At 41.2% G+C, this 15391-nt stretch overlaps 1 long non-coding RNA gene across 8 annotated transcripts in view; it reads left to right on the top strand.

Moving 5' to 3' along the window:
• The window catches only part of LOC128075321 (uncharacterized), a 125352-nt gene that overhangs the window by 63018 nt on the left and 46943 nt on the right, over positions 1 to 15391 (top strand). Inside the window, exon 4 of one of the 8 annotated variants that reach the window (XR_008203738.1) lies at positions 3955 to 4033. The exons of the other annotated variants lie outside the window; for them this stretch is intronic. This is a non-coding gene — a long non-coding RNA (uncharacterized LOC128075321). The remainder of the gene's footprint in view (positions 1 to 3954; positions 4034 to 15391) is intronic. 8 annotated transcript variants of the gene reach the window in all.

Consider the following 15391-nt stretch of genomic DNA (forward strand, 5'->3'; position numbering starts at 1 on the left):
ATTGACAGACTGAAAAGAACTGTATCTAAGTTGCGTACGTGTGACTGCATTAATCAAAATCAGTTTTGTAGCATTCAAGGAAGCACCTGAAGGATAAGTTTTGTGTGCATTGATAGGAATGAAGCATCTTTCTTGGTTTCTTGTTAGCTTTATCTTTAAAAACATCAGGCACTTGTGTTTGAAGTCAGATTTAACAACAACAAGCCAGCAGAGTCCCACTTCCCTACATTTTCCTTATTTAATCTTACAGTCCCTAACCTCTACTCTGGGCCTGTAGGCACCCCATGCCAAAGTAGGGTGTTTCTAGTGCCAGCAGTACCCAAGTCGGTGTCACAGAAGCGGATGTGAGCTCTGTATCGCTGTGATGCTCTTCTGTCCCTTGCAGGGACTGGGGTTCGACAGTTATTAAGTGTGACTGGGAAATGAAATTTAAGGAGTGATCAGTTCAATGGCTACTTTTTGCTGGAGGCATGGTATGTAGTTGGTTGACTTAGGCAAGGAAAAAGCAAAAAACCACCCTGACAGCATGCAATATATCAAAGTACAGAATTTCTATGGTGACTAAATCCTATCCAAAAACTCTTTGATAATTAAAAGATATGCTTCCATTGCCAAACTGCTGTATTAATAATGGTTTAATCCTATTCATAAATATACCTATCCAAATTTATTTAATTAGATATGGAAATGCTGACTTCTCCACGACCACACTTAAGATCTTTTCTTGTGGACCTTAACTCATATAAATGTCATTCAAATCCCTGTGAGCACTGAGCATGAGTAAGCCTTATCTGCATGAGAAAAAAGCTCTGGGCAAGACCTCTAAGTGTTTTGACTGGGAGATGTTGCCAAGTTTTCGAAGTGTGGGGTAGTAGTAGGACACCATATACACACAGATAAATTGTTCCCCAAAATAGCTGTTGTGGGTGTTTTATTTGAAGTGGGAACACTAGTAAATATGACCTGAGAAAACATCTATTTTTACATGGGCTACTCTAACAGAAATCAAGCACTTGTTACATAGCACATAGACACCTACTCAGCCACCAGCTTCTCTGATGTGTATTTTCCATTCATGTGCAGATCTGAGGATTTTTATGCTTTTTACAATTGCATCATTGTCAATTTCTTAGTAACTTTGGAGTCACCTAACTTTAATCAGGCTGAGAAACCCACATTCATTCTCTTCTGTTCTGAGTGCTGCTGCAGTGCTGGCTGCCTGCTTCTGTTTGCCTTGTCCAGCTGGCAGTGATGAGCCTGGCACCTGGCATGCTGAAACAGTCCCATGTTCCCTGCCTAACAGTGCATCAGATCTAAAACAGTAAGGCAGAAAAAGGAGACAAGGAGCTATGTCTGTATGACCAGTTCTTGTGAAGCAGGCAGTAGAATAGCTACGTTGCAAAATACTCAGAAAGGCTGATGAGCCATGCCCAGGCAGGAGCATCACGTTTACATGACTGTTGTTGTTAGGATCTGAAATAGCTGTGAAGGGGCTGGGCAGAGATTGCATCATGTTTCTCTGCTTGGCTCCACCTTGTCATGGGCAGACACACCTGGTATTGCAAGGAAGTGCTGCCCCATGCCCTGCAATATGCAGCTCTGCCTGCAAAAGCAACTGAGTCTCTTGTTCTGGATGCCAAACCATGTTTGATCTTCAGTGCCTCACATTGAAACTTATCATTAGCTTGTGGTCGATGCTCCATCAGGCTTCTTGCCTTATTTAAATGTTGTTAATACTCTGCAGTTCTTAAAATAGCTTGTGTGTGTTCCTCTAGTCCACTTTACCATGCTGTTTGAGGTGGCTCAGTTTTTAATATTATTGCATAGCTTTGAAGATTAATGGAAAAAAAAAAAAAAAAGAACACAGCTCAACGTATCTGCAAGCAGAAGTTACATTATTTTCTGGCTTTGGTAAATCCCCTCTGTCCACACAGGATTCCCATGACCAGTGATAAGACTAACTCATCATGCTGATTTGAGAGCTGAGAGCAAAATGGGCACTGTGGCAAATATCTCAGTGAAAGACATAAAAGTTCAAGTAATATCAGCACAGGCTTATCTGCAGTACGGCATATAAGCATCCAATTACTAGGTTATTTCTGACTGTGTCACGTATTGCATCATTTTAATTGCTAACACTTGGGTGTTTGTGCTCACTTTCCAAGAGGAAAATAGCAGAGCCAGTTCTGGGCTTTGGAAGAACAGGTCATTGCCTACTTCATCAGCTTGCGGTTGCCTGCTGGGCATGCCTGGGGCTGAGGAGATGAAAACTGGCTGTTTTGGCTTGTGCTGTGCTTCTCCCTCCTGCCTGCACAAGGAAGGGATGGAAGGAGTTGCAAGGTGGGGAGCAGTTTTACTGTATCAAGAGCAGCTCTTCTCTGAAGCAGCTTCCATGTCCTTATTAATCAGCAATAAAAGAGAATGCCCTTTTCCTTATGGATGTTCTACAGCCCTTCCTTTTCCTCTTTTTCTATCCTGTAAGGTCAGATGCTTTATTGCTTTCTCTCATTCCCGTTGGCCCAAGGAGGTGGATAGAGAGGAGGGGACTTGCAGGTGGTCTGTGGGAGAGAAAAAGCTTTGGAAAGTGTCAGGAGACAGACTGTCCTTCCAGTAACCACGCTCTTGCCAGCAGGACTTGGAGTTTTCTTGCTGCTTCCTCCATACCTTGTTGCATCCCGATGGCATCCCTCTCTTTCAGGGCTTTTCCAAAGTGCTGTTTCTCCTGTTCACAGCCCCTCAGTTGGCCTACCATCTCGATGCCCCTTTCAGGTTACTTGAGGCAGTCCTTTGTAACCTGCAACACTCAGCCACTGCTCTCCCAGAGCCCTGCTGGCCAGAAGCCAGTCAATCCCACTTTGCCTCTTGAGGACCTCCATGCTGTGGCTGGTCCAAAATTAGGGAAGTCTTGTCCATCTGAGAAATCTTATCTAGACAGCGTGTTTTCTGAGTGAAAATATGTCTTTCGCAGTTCTGCTAGTTCTTTAGAAGGTGTTTTCTACCTGGCAGTTGAATTTGATTTGAACTTGCAAGTAAATAACCTTTGTCCAAGTGACGGAAAATCAAACTGCTTACTGGGGCAATCTTCATAAAACCAGGGCTGAGGTTACATCTGAAAGAACTAGAGACACACTAGAATTAAAAAAAAAAATACACTATTTGTAATGGGAAATGCTACTTAGAAGTTATTTGCAACTCTGGTAGAACAAATATTTAGCTTAGCAGAGATCTTAAGGGATCCTTGGCTTTCCTTAGTAGTCCTGTATTTATCTGTTGAGAAGTGAGTAATTGTGAGAAAAGATTGCATGACTTCCACCCTTTCGCACAACTACTCAAGATATGGCAATTGAATTTACATATCTGTTTTAATTTAACAGGAAGAACAAATAATTGTTCCTTGTAATTCTCACTATTAAAATGAATATAGAATTCACTGTAGGTCTGTTAACTTCTCAGCAAAGGGATTCCTTTTGCTATTTATTCTGTCATTGTTTTTAGTTGAATGCTCTGCGTAAGGTTTTTAAGTCTTCTTTTCTTTTAGCTTGATATTTTCCTTTTATCAAGAAGGATAGAGATGCAGAGTTCACATTTGCTGTAACACTGACAGAACTGGGTTTTCCAGGAATATCTGATTAGAATTAATTTTATTTATGAGAGGAAATAATGATACCTCTGTGTTTTTTCTTTTTCTAACCATTTCCCCTGGAATTACTAAGTTGGGGGTGCTGGCTGACCTTCATCAGCTGCCAGATGCTCTTACTGTCCTTCTCAACAAGACCAGGAGAAAATGAGATAGAAAAGCTCACGGGTGAGGATGAAGGCAGGAAGATCACTTACCAATTGCCTTCAGGGTCAGAACAGCCTCAGTCTGCAAAAAAAATAATTTATTGTCAATTACAATAGAGTTTGATGGTGAGAAACAAAGACTAAATAATCTTCCTCTACCCTTTTTCTCAGGCTCAGTTTTGCTTCTTTGCTCCTGTTCCCTCCATCTGCTCATGCTCCAAGTGACTCAAGGATGGGGAATCACAGAATGGTAGGTTGGAGGGGACCTTAAAGATCAGCTAATTCCAACCCCCTGCTGTGTGTAGGGCTGTCACCCACAAGATCAGGCTGCCTAAGGCCCCATCCAACCTTACCTTGGATGATTCCAGGGATGGAGCACTCAGAGCTTCTCTGGGCAACCTGTTCCTATTATATTTGGTCTCTATTTCACTTTGGTCTGAGATGAGAACACATAGAACACCTCTGTGTAACTAGCTAAATATAGGGGAGCTATGGGCAAGAAGTAATGACTGAAGGATAGCAGGTCACCTGCACAGACCCCCAGCCTCCTGGGAATGTTCTTTTTTGCAGAGATGGTTTCACCACATAGGCTTTTTGCAGCTCTTCTTCGTCTTGGGAAGTGTGAACATGCTGATATGTTGTGTGCAATCCAGCTTTTTACTCTTACTAAAGGCTCTTAAAAACACTCTGCAGAAAATAAGGTGGCTCAGTGTTAGTGACCTTCGTGCTCAAGACAGGATTTCCCAGTTTTGAGGTAATTGCTCTGTTCTGGAAGCTCCTGAGAGGCTTGTTGTGTGCTGTTGTGGCATTTCTGTACATGCACTGTTGTTAATTCACTTGGGATTTGAGGCAATGCCTGGAATGGTCTGAACTTATTTCTTTCAGTCTATAGCTTCTTTCCAATAAATACCCACAACTTATTCTACGTTGAGCAGCCTTAGGTTCTGCTTCTGTGTCCTCTTGTAGGTTTCAGCCTTTCTGTTGACTGCAATAGGAAATCTTCTCCCTTCCACTGCAGTTTGTGAACCCCCTTCCTGCTTACTGGCCTCCCTGGTGACAAGCTGGGGCCCTGCAGGAATCACAGCAAAAAGGGTTTGGGGGTTCTCTGCACTTGTGTGTGAGGGCATCAGTGCTGCAGTTTCCAGTCTGCAACTGAGAGGGTGTGAGAGAGCAGCAGGCAGCACATCTGTCAAAAGCGTGGTTAGTCTAGCAATTAGATATCACCACTGAAGCGGGTGTAACAGCCCTCTCGGCAGCAGGAACTTTGCTGAACTTGGGAGTCAGGACTCTGACTGCTGGCAAGGTCAGCAGGAGATGTGCCACTGGGCGTGAAGCTTGGGCTGGGTGAACCAGTGGTCATTGAAGATGAGCTGTGATGATGTGTTCTCACTGCCCAGCATTACTGAGACAGGATGGCTAAAAAGCAGTGCAGTTATCAACTGTGTATTGCTGCAAGGTGGTTATAAGTTTCCTGAATATAGTGACAACAATAATATTGGTGTAGTGCTTTCTATTCTGGTTACCCTGCTGAAACACTCACTGTGTAGCGCAGCCACAGTGCACTTTCCCTCCAGTTCCCAGAAGCATAGAATCATTTGAGTTGGAAGGAACTCTTAAAGGTCATCAGTCCAACTTCTCTGCAATTAACAGAGACACATACGGCTCCATCAGGAGCTCACACCCCTCCCACCTGACCTTGTATGTCTCCAGGAGTGGGGGGAGCCACCACCTTTCTGGGCAACCTGCACTAGTGCTTCATACAGTTGCTGTGGCTGATTCTTTGATTTTGCTCTGTTGGGTTTGTTGTAAACTTTTTTCACCAGTTGCAGCAAAAAAATGCAGTCCTTCATGTACACAGCATAGTTCAGTAGGAAGGGGCATAGCTCAGCAGGTCTGCCTTATAGCACCAGAATGTACCAGGCACAGTAAGCAGCATGCAGCGAAATTTGGATATCAAGGTAACCGTGGAAGATTGCTTACTCAGATGGATATTTGCTGTTTCTCTTTCCAATCTATCTTATTGGAACTATGTTTGGATTGCTCAGTCTTACTTTTATTGTATTGTTTTCTCACCATGTCCTACCTCACTCTTTCCCACCTCTGAATGTATCACACATTCTGTTTTCTATAAACTAAAGCATTGCTCTCACCTGAATTCACATGCCCTCACTTGATATTTTTGAACCTGGATGATAAACCTATCTCCTTTAGTTCTCTTATATCCTGCAGAGGCAAAATGCTGGGATGTTACGAAGTGTCATTGCCATTCTCCAGCTTGTAGGAGCTGTGAGTTGAGTTTAAAGGTGGTCCTTTCAGTGGTGTGGGTGCATGGTCTGCTCTCAGTTCTGACATGGATGTCAATGAGAAAAAGTCATTTGTGGTCATACTCTTAAAAGAGCTCTCTGCTTTCTCTTCAGCCACTTAACTGTGGTATCTGGCTGTATCCAGTAACCACAATAGGAGCTTTGAATCCTTTTGAAAATTTTCCTTTTCATACTTCCCTTTTTCATGGAGATATTATGAGGCATTTGGAAATGACAGCTCCAATAATTATGAACTAACATAAATGGTGGCATCTTCAAAGTCCAGAAATAAACGTATACAGTTCAGCGAGGTTCGCTCTCATTGCCATTCACTGTGAGAGTATGAAGAGCAGTGACTTAAGAGACTGTTATGAAGGCAGAGCAAAATGTGGCATTTTTCAAAACAAGAAGTGGAGCAGAACAATTACTGTTTAATGATACTGGAATTGGAAACTGTATGATGAAGCAGGAGTGTCAAGTTTACTGTGCAGATTGCTACCGGGACAGGATGCTTTTTGGCAGAGTTTACCCAATTTCTGTTTTTCTGCTTGTTCATCTATCCTGGCGATATGAAAGGATTCCAGTTAAAGCTAATCCGATTCTTGGAATCCCCCATCTCTCCCTCCCTTTGCCAATCTAAGCCTTGTTCACGGCACTGCATCAGTTTTTCCGCTTCAAGGCCAGCAAGATGGTTCTCTCGGCGTATCAGAATGCCACAATCCCTCGTTGCTGCCGTGGGACAGTCCTCATTAAGTGAAATAACCCGGAGGTTGTTGCTGTATTGCAGCTTATCTTCTGACTACGCTGCCTTTACTTAAGCGGCATTGGTTAAGGCAGTTTTTTCATGCTTTGAAGGTCATTATATCAAATATCAGTCAAACCAATATCAAAATTTCTTAGCCCAATTAATGACTGGAAAGACAGCACAGGGCCCCAACTTCCACACGATCAGAACATTGTTATGTATTTTCCAATAACATCATCCTAATTGACATCAAGAATAGCTTCATCTGAACCACGCATAATCTCATTTTTCTTCCTTTTTTCCTCTTTCTCTAACCTAAAAACCTGATTTACAGTTTTTCCTTCAGTAAAGTATGATTTTCCAAGAACTTTATTAAAAGATCGCTCATTTTTCTGTGGCATTTTTAAAAAACAAGTCTATTTTTAATCCTTTTACATATACTAACTTCTGTGCTCTGCACCTTTCTATGCTGTTGTTCATTTGCTTGGGGCATTTACATGGAAGGAAATTTTCTGTTCTTTAAAAGCACCATCTATACTGTCTTCAAGTCTCCTACGTGAAGTTGCAATCTTTTGCATATGACAAAGCTGTTTGGCGAACAGATGATAATGACATCTTCAGCAAAGGCCTGGCTTCAGCTGGGGAATCAGTGCCATGAGCAGACGAGGTCTCAGAAGGCAACTGTTCAGCTTGAGTGGGAATTTTTATTATAAAGATTGACAGATGAGAAAATAAAGAGATTTAGGGTATGTGGTGTTCGAGCCAAAAAATTCTATGTGCAGACAAAGTATACCATGATTATTCATTCCTTCTTGAAACTTTCTGTAGGTTAAAAAATGTTTTTAATTCAAAGTGTAATGGATTTGGAATATTTGAAGTATGCTAAATTGCTCAGGCAGGCACTTAACAGTGATGCTCCTATTCAATTCTGCACTGGCACTACCCTACCCAATTAGCAATGCAGGTGGATTGACCACAGGGTTTTTTCCCTATAGGATGGCTGGTGCTTTTGGCCCTTTTTGCCTTTTGTTACAGCTTTTCTATACCAGATCTTTCTCCATTTGCACTTTAATCTGACTTCTTGTTGCAGCTCTGTGGTTTTTCTGAACAGTATTTTGTAGTCCAGATTTTTACAAAGCGATTCTGGAGGTTCAGCATGCTCTTTCAAAATCATACCCTGCTTAGATCTGGCAGAAGCCTTGGAAAAAAAAAAATGCTTTTTTTGTCAGGTTTATTTTCAAGAGAGCAAAGACTTGCAGTGAATATTATTGTGGAATTGAAATGTAAATGTCCATTTCCTTTCTTTAATCCCTTGCAAGAAATTGAACTGTGCTTTACATAAGCTTTTGCCTGGGCATAGATTATTTGGGAATTTACCAGTTCTCTGGAGAGAATTGCCTTTAGCTTAAATCAGAACACCTCGCTGCTACTGGATCTCCCTTAATTCTGACAGTGAAATACACCCATGTCCCCAAACAAGCAGATTTTTCTTCATTGTCACCAAGCTCAGTTATGTCTCTTGCTTACTGAAGGGAGAAGCCAGACTTGCTAAAAAAGTTGTGATGTTTAGCAACATTAGTTATAGTCACTACATCACCCTGTTGCTTTACTTTCTGCCTTTACTAGCTGACAAGTGACAGAACAGTACAATATGTAACTTGGATCTGTTTGTTTTGATCAGGGCAGGATCTAAGTGAAAAAATAATGCAAGCAGATAATTGAGTAAGGAAAGGAGGGATGGTGCATTTATGTAACTCAGTGTAGTGCTGGACCCTGCAAATGCGCAGAGCTGGAGGAGATCTGGTGCTGGTACAAGGCATTGCCCTATTCTTTTCTCCTTTACGGACTCAACCCAAAGTATTTCTCATACACTGGTATTTTCTTGTTTCTCTGAGCGTGTTTGCTGCTGTGAAGATTTGTATTAGGGTTGGACTCAGGATCACAGAGTAAAAAGATTTAAATGGTACTTCTGACTCAAAACTTCTGGGATTTTTTTAGCATTTCTGTTAGGGGTTAGATACTGAAGGTGTGAAGGAATCCAGCTTATTTCTTGCAGTTACAAGAGGCTGCTGCCAATGGAGGTCTTAAACCCATGTTCTGTCTTCTGTAGTGTCAGGCTGTCTTAATGCAATTATGGGGTTAGATTTAGGATTAAGGTTTGGGACTGCAGTGCTGAAGGTGTCTCAGAGATATGAAATCCCCTACATTTTGCTCCAAGGATTTTTATTTATTTATTTATTTATTGTCTGGAATTAGTGTTTGTTTTGGTTTTAGATTTTGGAAAATTGACCCAGGATTCCAGTTTATTGCTGGATTCTGGGGAGCACACAGGGATAGAAGGCAGCTGCTGAGTGTTAGTGCTGATGTCAGCATTCCCTGAGTTTGGGGAACAGTTTTTTGGGTGTATGTGAGGATATAGCAAATGGCTTAAGAGGTGGCTTTTTTTTCCTCTTTTTTTTTTTTTTTTTTTAAAGCTATGCTAGCTGACTAGGTGAAAATATTGGCTTTTCCACATCCAATCTAAGGATTCTACCACGCTTATTCCTATCTCATCAGATGATCTTTAGCCTGAGGAAAGAGCGAGGAACCAAATGACAGCTGTGGCTTTTCAAAGTCATAAAAGAGGAAAATATGTGTGCATGTACTTATTTATTTATTTTTCTCTCCCTGTTCTGTATTTTATGCTGAGGCTATGAAGCCTATTGAACTTTTTTTTTTTTTTTTTTTTGAGCCCTTAAGATATATCCAATGTCACTCAGACATCAAAGCTCCAGAGCTGAAATGGAAAGAGAATAACCAAATCACATTTAAAGGTTAATAAAATAATGCTTGTGTTTTCTGTTGTCACAGAATACTAAGAGGAAAACATTGCCTTCATGTTTACAAAGGCAAACAGAAAATAGAGAAATATGACGTCGGCTGTGATTAGCTCAGCTTTTGTTCTCAAAACGATACATCCTCATGTTGTATCAGAAACAGGATGGGCTCTGGAAGCTGCACTTTTTTGTTTTGCCAGATATTACATTATCTCAGTAGCCACTGAGATAACTCTGCTGTAGTTTATGAGAGTTTATTACTTCTAATTTAAAACCAAAGGTTTAACCTAATATGAGAATTTCCTGTCTGTCTTCCTTGTGGATCTGGCTGGCGTTTATATGAGTAAAGCTGTGCAAGCATCATCCTCACACTTCACATATTGGCTATGCACAAAGAGTGAAATCGGGAGGTTACAGCCCTACGACAGAACTGCAGGAGTAAAACCAGTCACTTTGACTCATATGGCTGAATTTAACTTTGTGTCACTGTGTCCTCAAAGCACAGATGCAGTTCTGTGGGTGTAACTGAGCAGAGAACAGAGTTTGCAACTTGGAAGCTATGCAGTGTGTGAAAGCAAGCTAAAACCTCTGAAAGGCTTATCAGTGCTTTTAAAGTTTTATTCTCTTCTGATACACATTGAGCCTGGTACAGCAGCTAAATATTTCTTTCCTATGGCTTGTCACTCTGCAGGCCAGAAACTACACATCGCTCAGTGCTCCTCTGGGACCGCCAGTGCTGTCACTCATGTTATTCATGAAACAGAGGTCAGTGAAGTCTAGGAGAGCAGAAAATACTCCTAGTGATCACAGCTCATGCAGTCCACTGAATTAGCTGAAATGTGGTGAGATCCAAGCACCAGAAAAAAAAAAAATGGAAAAAGAGAGAGACAGATCATGGTACTTTGGAGGCCCAAGTGAATCCAGGAAGAAGCATACAGGGCAAAATTTGCAGAGCATTCAATAACGATTCTTTTTCCCAGGAGTATTATGAAGTGATCTGTTATGTGCATCTGCTTGTTCTATTTCTGTTTCTTAGCCTGAGATTCCTAACACAGGAGGCAATAACCCTGCATCGTGTTAGATCATATCATGTCACACTGAATGCTGACCTTGGCTGACATAACGTGACATGCTACAGTTGAAGTAATGTAACGTGAGCCAATGTATCATGTGCTTAATGTTAATCTCAAGTTATTATCTGTGAACATAGCAAAGGTTTTGAAGAGCGTATTGTATGGATCTGCCCCCTGTTCCTCAGGCAGTCTGAGCAGCGTGTGTCTGAGCTAACAACCAAAACCAACAGAGAGCCAGAAGTGGGGCAAATGCTAGACAAGTGTTTCTGTGAGTTAGTAAAAGATGCTAGTCAGCTTAATATGGGTCTGCAGCTGATCTGCTAGAAGAGACCATCCCTACTGACACCTCAATAACTGGGATAGAAGTGTGAGCATGCAGTGGGAGCACTGGGTGTCAATTCATTGCAGTCTTTGGAGTTTTTGGTATAGAAAGCTGATTATATGCATGTCTGTGAAGATCTGTTATTGAAGATATTGCGGAAAATATTTATTGGTATTTGTCTAGGTAAAGCAATTAATGTAAATGTTGGGCCTTGTGAAGTTAATCATTTTAAGTAACATCTCCTGTGTTCATTTTCCTACTTCATCTCACTGTAAAACAGTGCCCAGTGCCATGTTGGTTAATCTCTCCTTATTTTTCCTAGAGAGACTTAGAGAAAATTCCGTTTGTGGTCTTAGAAGTTATTATATAAAATGCGTGTCAAAGTAAAGCATGTCTGCAAAGTTCTAAAATTGCTTGAATATAAATCTTTTTAAAAGTAATATTTGCTGCTAAAATTGTCTGTCATTATTTCTTTAGTGGGTTTGCAGTGCTCAGTGTTTTTATTTCTCCCATCATGTGCTCCTATAACAGGATCACGTTCTTAAATGGGATCATGGGCTGGATCACTTCTTTTTCCACCCTCATTATTAGTCAGCTAGCTCTAACGGACAGGGAATACTATTCTTGACTTCTGTTAGGCCAATATTTTCATCTCTTGATGATCAGAAATTAGCTTTCTGAAGATTTAATTGTGAATCTGCTTTGATAAAAATACCAGGCAACTCAAGCTGGAAACATTTTGAAAGCGAGCAAACAGTGTACCTAGTGGCCTAATTTGATGGATGTTGGCATAAAAATGTGCTGCAAATGATAATCAAACTTTGATTTAATTTCAAATATGAGAATAAAGGACTCAAAAAAACAAACAAAAAAACCAAACAATCCTGCACCTGAGCAGATAAAGTTTTTGCGTTCTGTAAGTCTTGAATAGGAAACATCAGCCTTTGGAGATCTTAGGGCACCTATTAGCAGAAATGGATGGAAGCTTCATCTAGTAAAGACTTTTCTTACTCTGAACTGCCCTGTTCTTCCTAGGTCTGTACTGCATTCCTGGCTGCACTGAGACCCATCGTGTTCACATTGGAGATAACTAAAAATTCCCATTACCTCAAAGAGCACAGGTTGAGATCATAGCTAATGAAGTAGCAGTGTTTGTGGAGAAACTTTCCTTTATATAATCTGCACATTCTCAAGTCATTCTTAATTAACATTGTTTAATGAAAGCTACTGTATGTCTTATGTCCACTTAGCTTTCACTATTTCTTCTAATCATTTAAACTGCAGGCTGCTGATAGAAATATTTGTGGAAGTTCATAGTAGAAAAAGTAGTACAGCCATTGACTAATAAGATGAAGTACAAGTTGGTAATTTGTCCTTGCCACTGCCAATATACTAAACGAGTAATTAAAAAGAAAGCAAATTATATGTGTTGTCTCTTACTCTGGACTGGACTCTGGAAAGCTATAAACTTTCCCCCAGCCAGGTTTAACCAGCAGGCAGGCAGTCAGAGGTGGCTAATGTGCCATCTGAGCACTTCACTAAGGTAGCATGGGACACTGATTAAAAAACAAACAAACCTGAGGTGATTAAGCAGTGTAGCAACACATATGCAAAGAAAGTAGAGACTCTTCTAGTCATACAGATTTCCTGCATTCTATTTAGAACAAAGTCAGGAGATGGGCAAATTCATTTATTTTGGCAGAATTAAGAGGACTTTGAGATCATCAGTTGCCAGGCACAAGGAGGGGTCATCAAAGCACTGAGCTCAAAATCTTAATTCAAAGCCTTTGTATTAATGTATTTAATGGAACTTGAAATTGAGAAAGAATGGAGAAACCATTCTGAACAATAATTTCCAGACAGGATCACTGTCCCAGATCTGTATGCAGTCAGGAATGAATAGACATTTTCTTTCAGTGTGAACTGAGGCGACATGCTGACAGCATTGCAAGGACATAGCTATTGTGGATGGATCTTTAACTCTTTAGTACATAAATCAGTTAATTAAATATATATAGAGAAAAGAGCTTTAGCATTTCCTAGGCAGTGCTGCCCAGCAGAAGGAATATCAGTTGAATAAAATACTGGAAGAAAGGCCATGAAATGGCATGTAGCAGATTGTTGATGACACCTGAAGTTGCCAAAGAAGGATAGAGCGGGTGCAAGGAAGAAATTGCATTTCTGTGTACTGTAACCTCTGACCAGCCAGATAAATCATGGCCAGTCAGAAGGTATTCCAGGGCAGCATGTGAGGCAGACCCATTGGAGCTGCTGTGATGTGTTTTCTATTTGGCGAATGTGTACAAAAGGACAAAAAGGAGCATCCTAAGAGAAATAGGATGCTGGAGTTAAGGAAGCTCATATAAAAGTTCAGGGGAGATGTAGCTTGTGCCTCTTCTCTCACCAGTTTGTTCTCTTCATGAGTAGTCTGTAAGAGCAGGATTAGAAAGTATGGAGAAAGTTCAATAGCTGTCCCTTTACAAGGGGATTGTTAAAGGTTTGAGGAAATTAATGTCTCTACAATTGCAAATTCTTTGTGAAACCAAAAATCTTGATTTAGAAATCATTCTATATGTATGACAGTAGAGCAAATAATTCAGTAGAGCCTTTGTCCCAGAACATAGTCTAACAACAGCTATGTCTTGCTGAAGTCAGCAAGACTTTGCAGACATCTGTTGTGGGACTGGGTCTAAGACAGCAGTAAACCCAAATGTCTCTGAAAGAATGTTACAGAAATAACTGACTGCATTTGGAAGAGCCTACAGTTAGTGAGTTTCATTGCACTCTTCTCCTTTCCTGCATGTTCTCTCTGCCTTCTCCAAACAACAAAAATATCAGAAGACCCAGTAAAAACCTTCCCAAATACTTTACTCTTCTTCCTTTTTAACAAATTTAATTTCTAATGTTTGCAGGTGGTAACTCAGCTGCCAAGGGGCACCTGCCATTGCAGCCTGGTTGTTGCTGGGGCACCTATTCTGCCAGGCTCCAGGCTTGGTCCTGCCAGGGCTTTCTGCAGTGCTCACATTGCAAAGGCAGCACATGATGCCTGTTTCTAATGACCTCTTCCTCCTGGCCTGGGTTAGCTTTTTAGCTTTGTTAAGGAGGTGGCACAGTGTACTGAGGAGCACTGGTGAGGGGCTGAGCTTCAGAAGTGGGTAGTGTCCTGTCTTACAGATAACAAATTCTTTCCGTCAGTTTTGTGTTTGTGTGTGTGTTTTGCCAGTGATTATAAATTATTGCCCATGTGAGAGCATCTTCAGTCCTGAAGGATCTCAAGGTCTCCATAAAACAGTTAACACATATGTCTGCAGAAATTCAGCTAAGCTAAGATGCTCCAAAATCATTCTCCTAAAGCCCCCATAAAAACAGGTTCTCAGTTTTTCAAGTCTGACTCAAACATGAAGGTGGAATTAAAAATTTACAGGCACTGCATTGCCTTTGCAAAGCTGGGGAAAAAGCAGAAGGAGTCGCTTGTTGTGTGTGCTTAAAAACAAGGAAAACTTGTCGATATTTTTCATTTGAATTTTCATGAAGAGCTAAGAAACTCTGCTGATGCTGGAGGAGGCAGGAAAATGCGGTGACTTTTACCGACAGAGAAATATTTGAACGGTTATTGACAAAGAGCACAGTGCATGGAATGTGCTTGGGCTAAGCAGAGTGAAGATGTTTGACGTATTGGCAATACAGCACAGGGTCAGGGGGTGACAGATTAATGTTGTGTTTCACAGTCAAGCGAATACTCACTGCGTGCCTTCGTGTGCTCTTTGTTATTGCACACGTTGGGAAGGACAAACTGGTTCTGGGTTAGTTAAACCTGTGCACCGACTCTAGCAATGAAAATGGCTTATTTGGGTTTAATCAATTAGGCACAGGTGTAAAGTAAATCTAAATAAGCTATTCTTAGACTAAATTGAGAGTGTCATGCAGGAGTTCGCACTATTTTAATTAAAATCAATTGAATTTCTTATCAGAACTCAGAGCAACGGTGCGTGCAGGAAGGAAGGAGTCATTCCCAGCTCAGTGATTCACAGCATCCGTGACCACTGAGACCTGACCAGGAGCGCACGTCACAGCCAGCCCCACAGCTTTGGGTTTGCCTGGAAAATCTTGAGGCGGGAGGAAGAGATCATTAGAAAAAAAAAACAACCTAGGAACCTTGTAAAACCCCACCTCTTGGCTTGATGATCTCTTTGGCTGGCTGTTTCTGGCCAGCTCCCTGGAACAAGTAACAGAAACACTCCAATTCCAGCAGCAGAGACCAAGAGCTAGTGGATACTTTTCAGCCCCACAGATACTTTTAAAGAATGGGAGGTAAAGGAATGAAATGGAAAACAGATGATAAACAGAGG

Source organism: Tympanuchus pallidicinctus, unplaced genomic scaffold, assembly GCF_026119805.1.
Source record: "Tympanuchus pallidicinctus isolate F22 unplaced genomic scaffold, pur_lepc_1.0 scaffold12, whole genome shotgun sequence".
Lineage (NCBI taxonomy): Eukaryota > Metazoa > Chordata > Aves > Galliformes > Phasianidae > Tympanuchus > Tympanuchus pallidicinctus.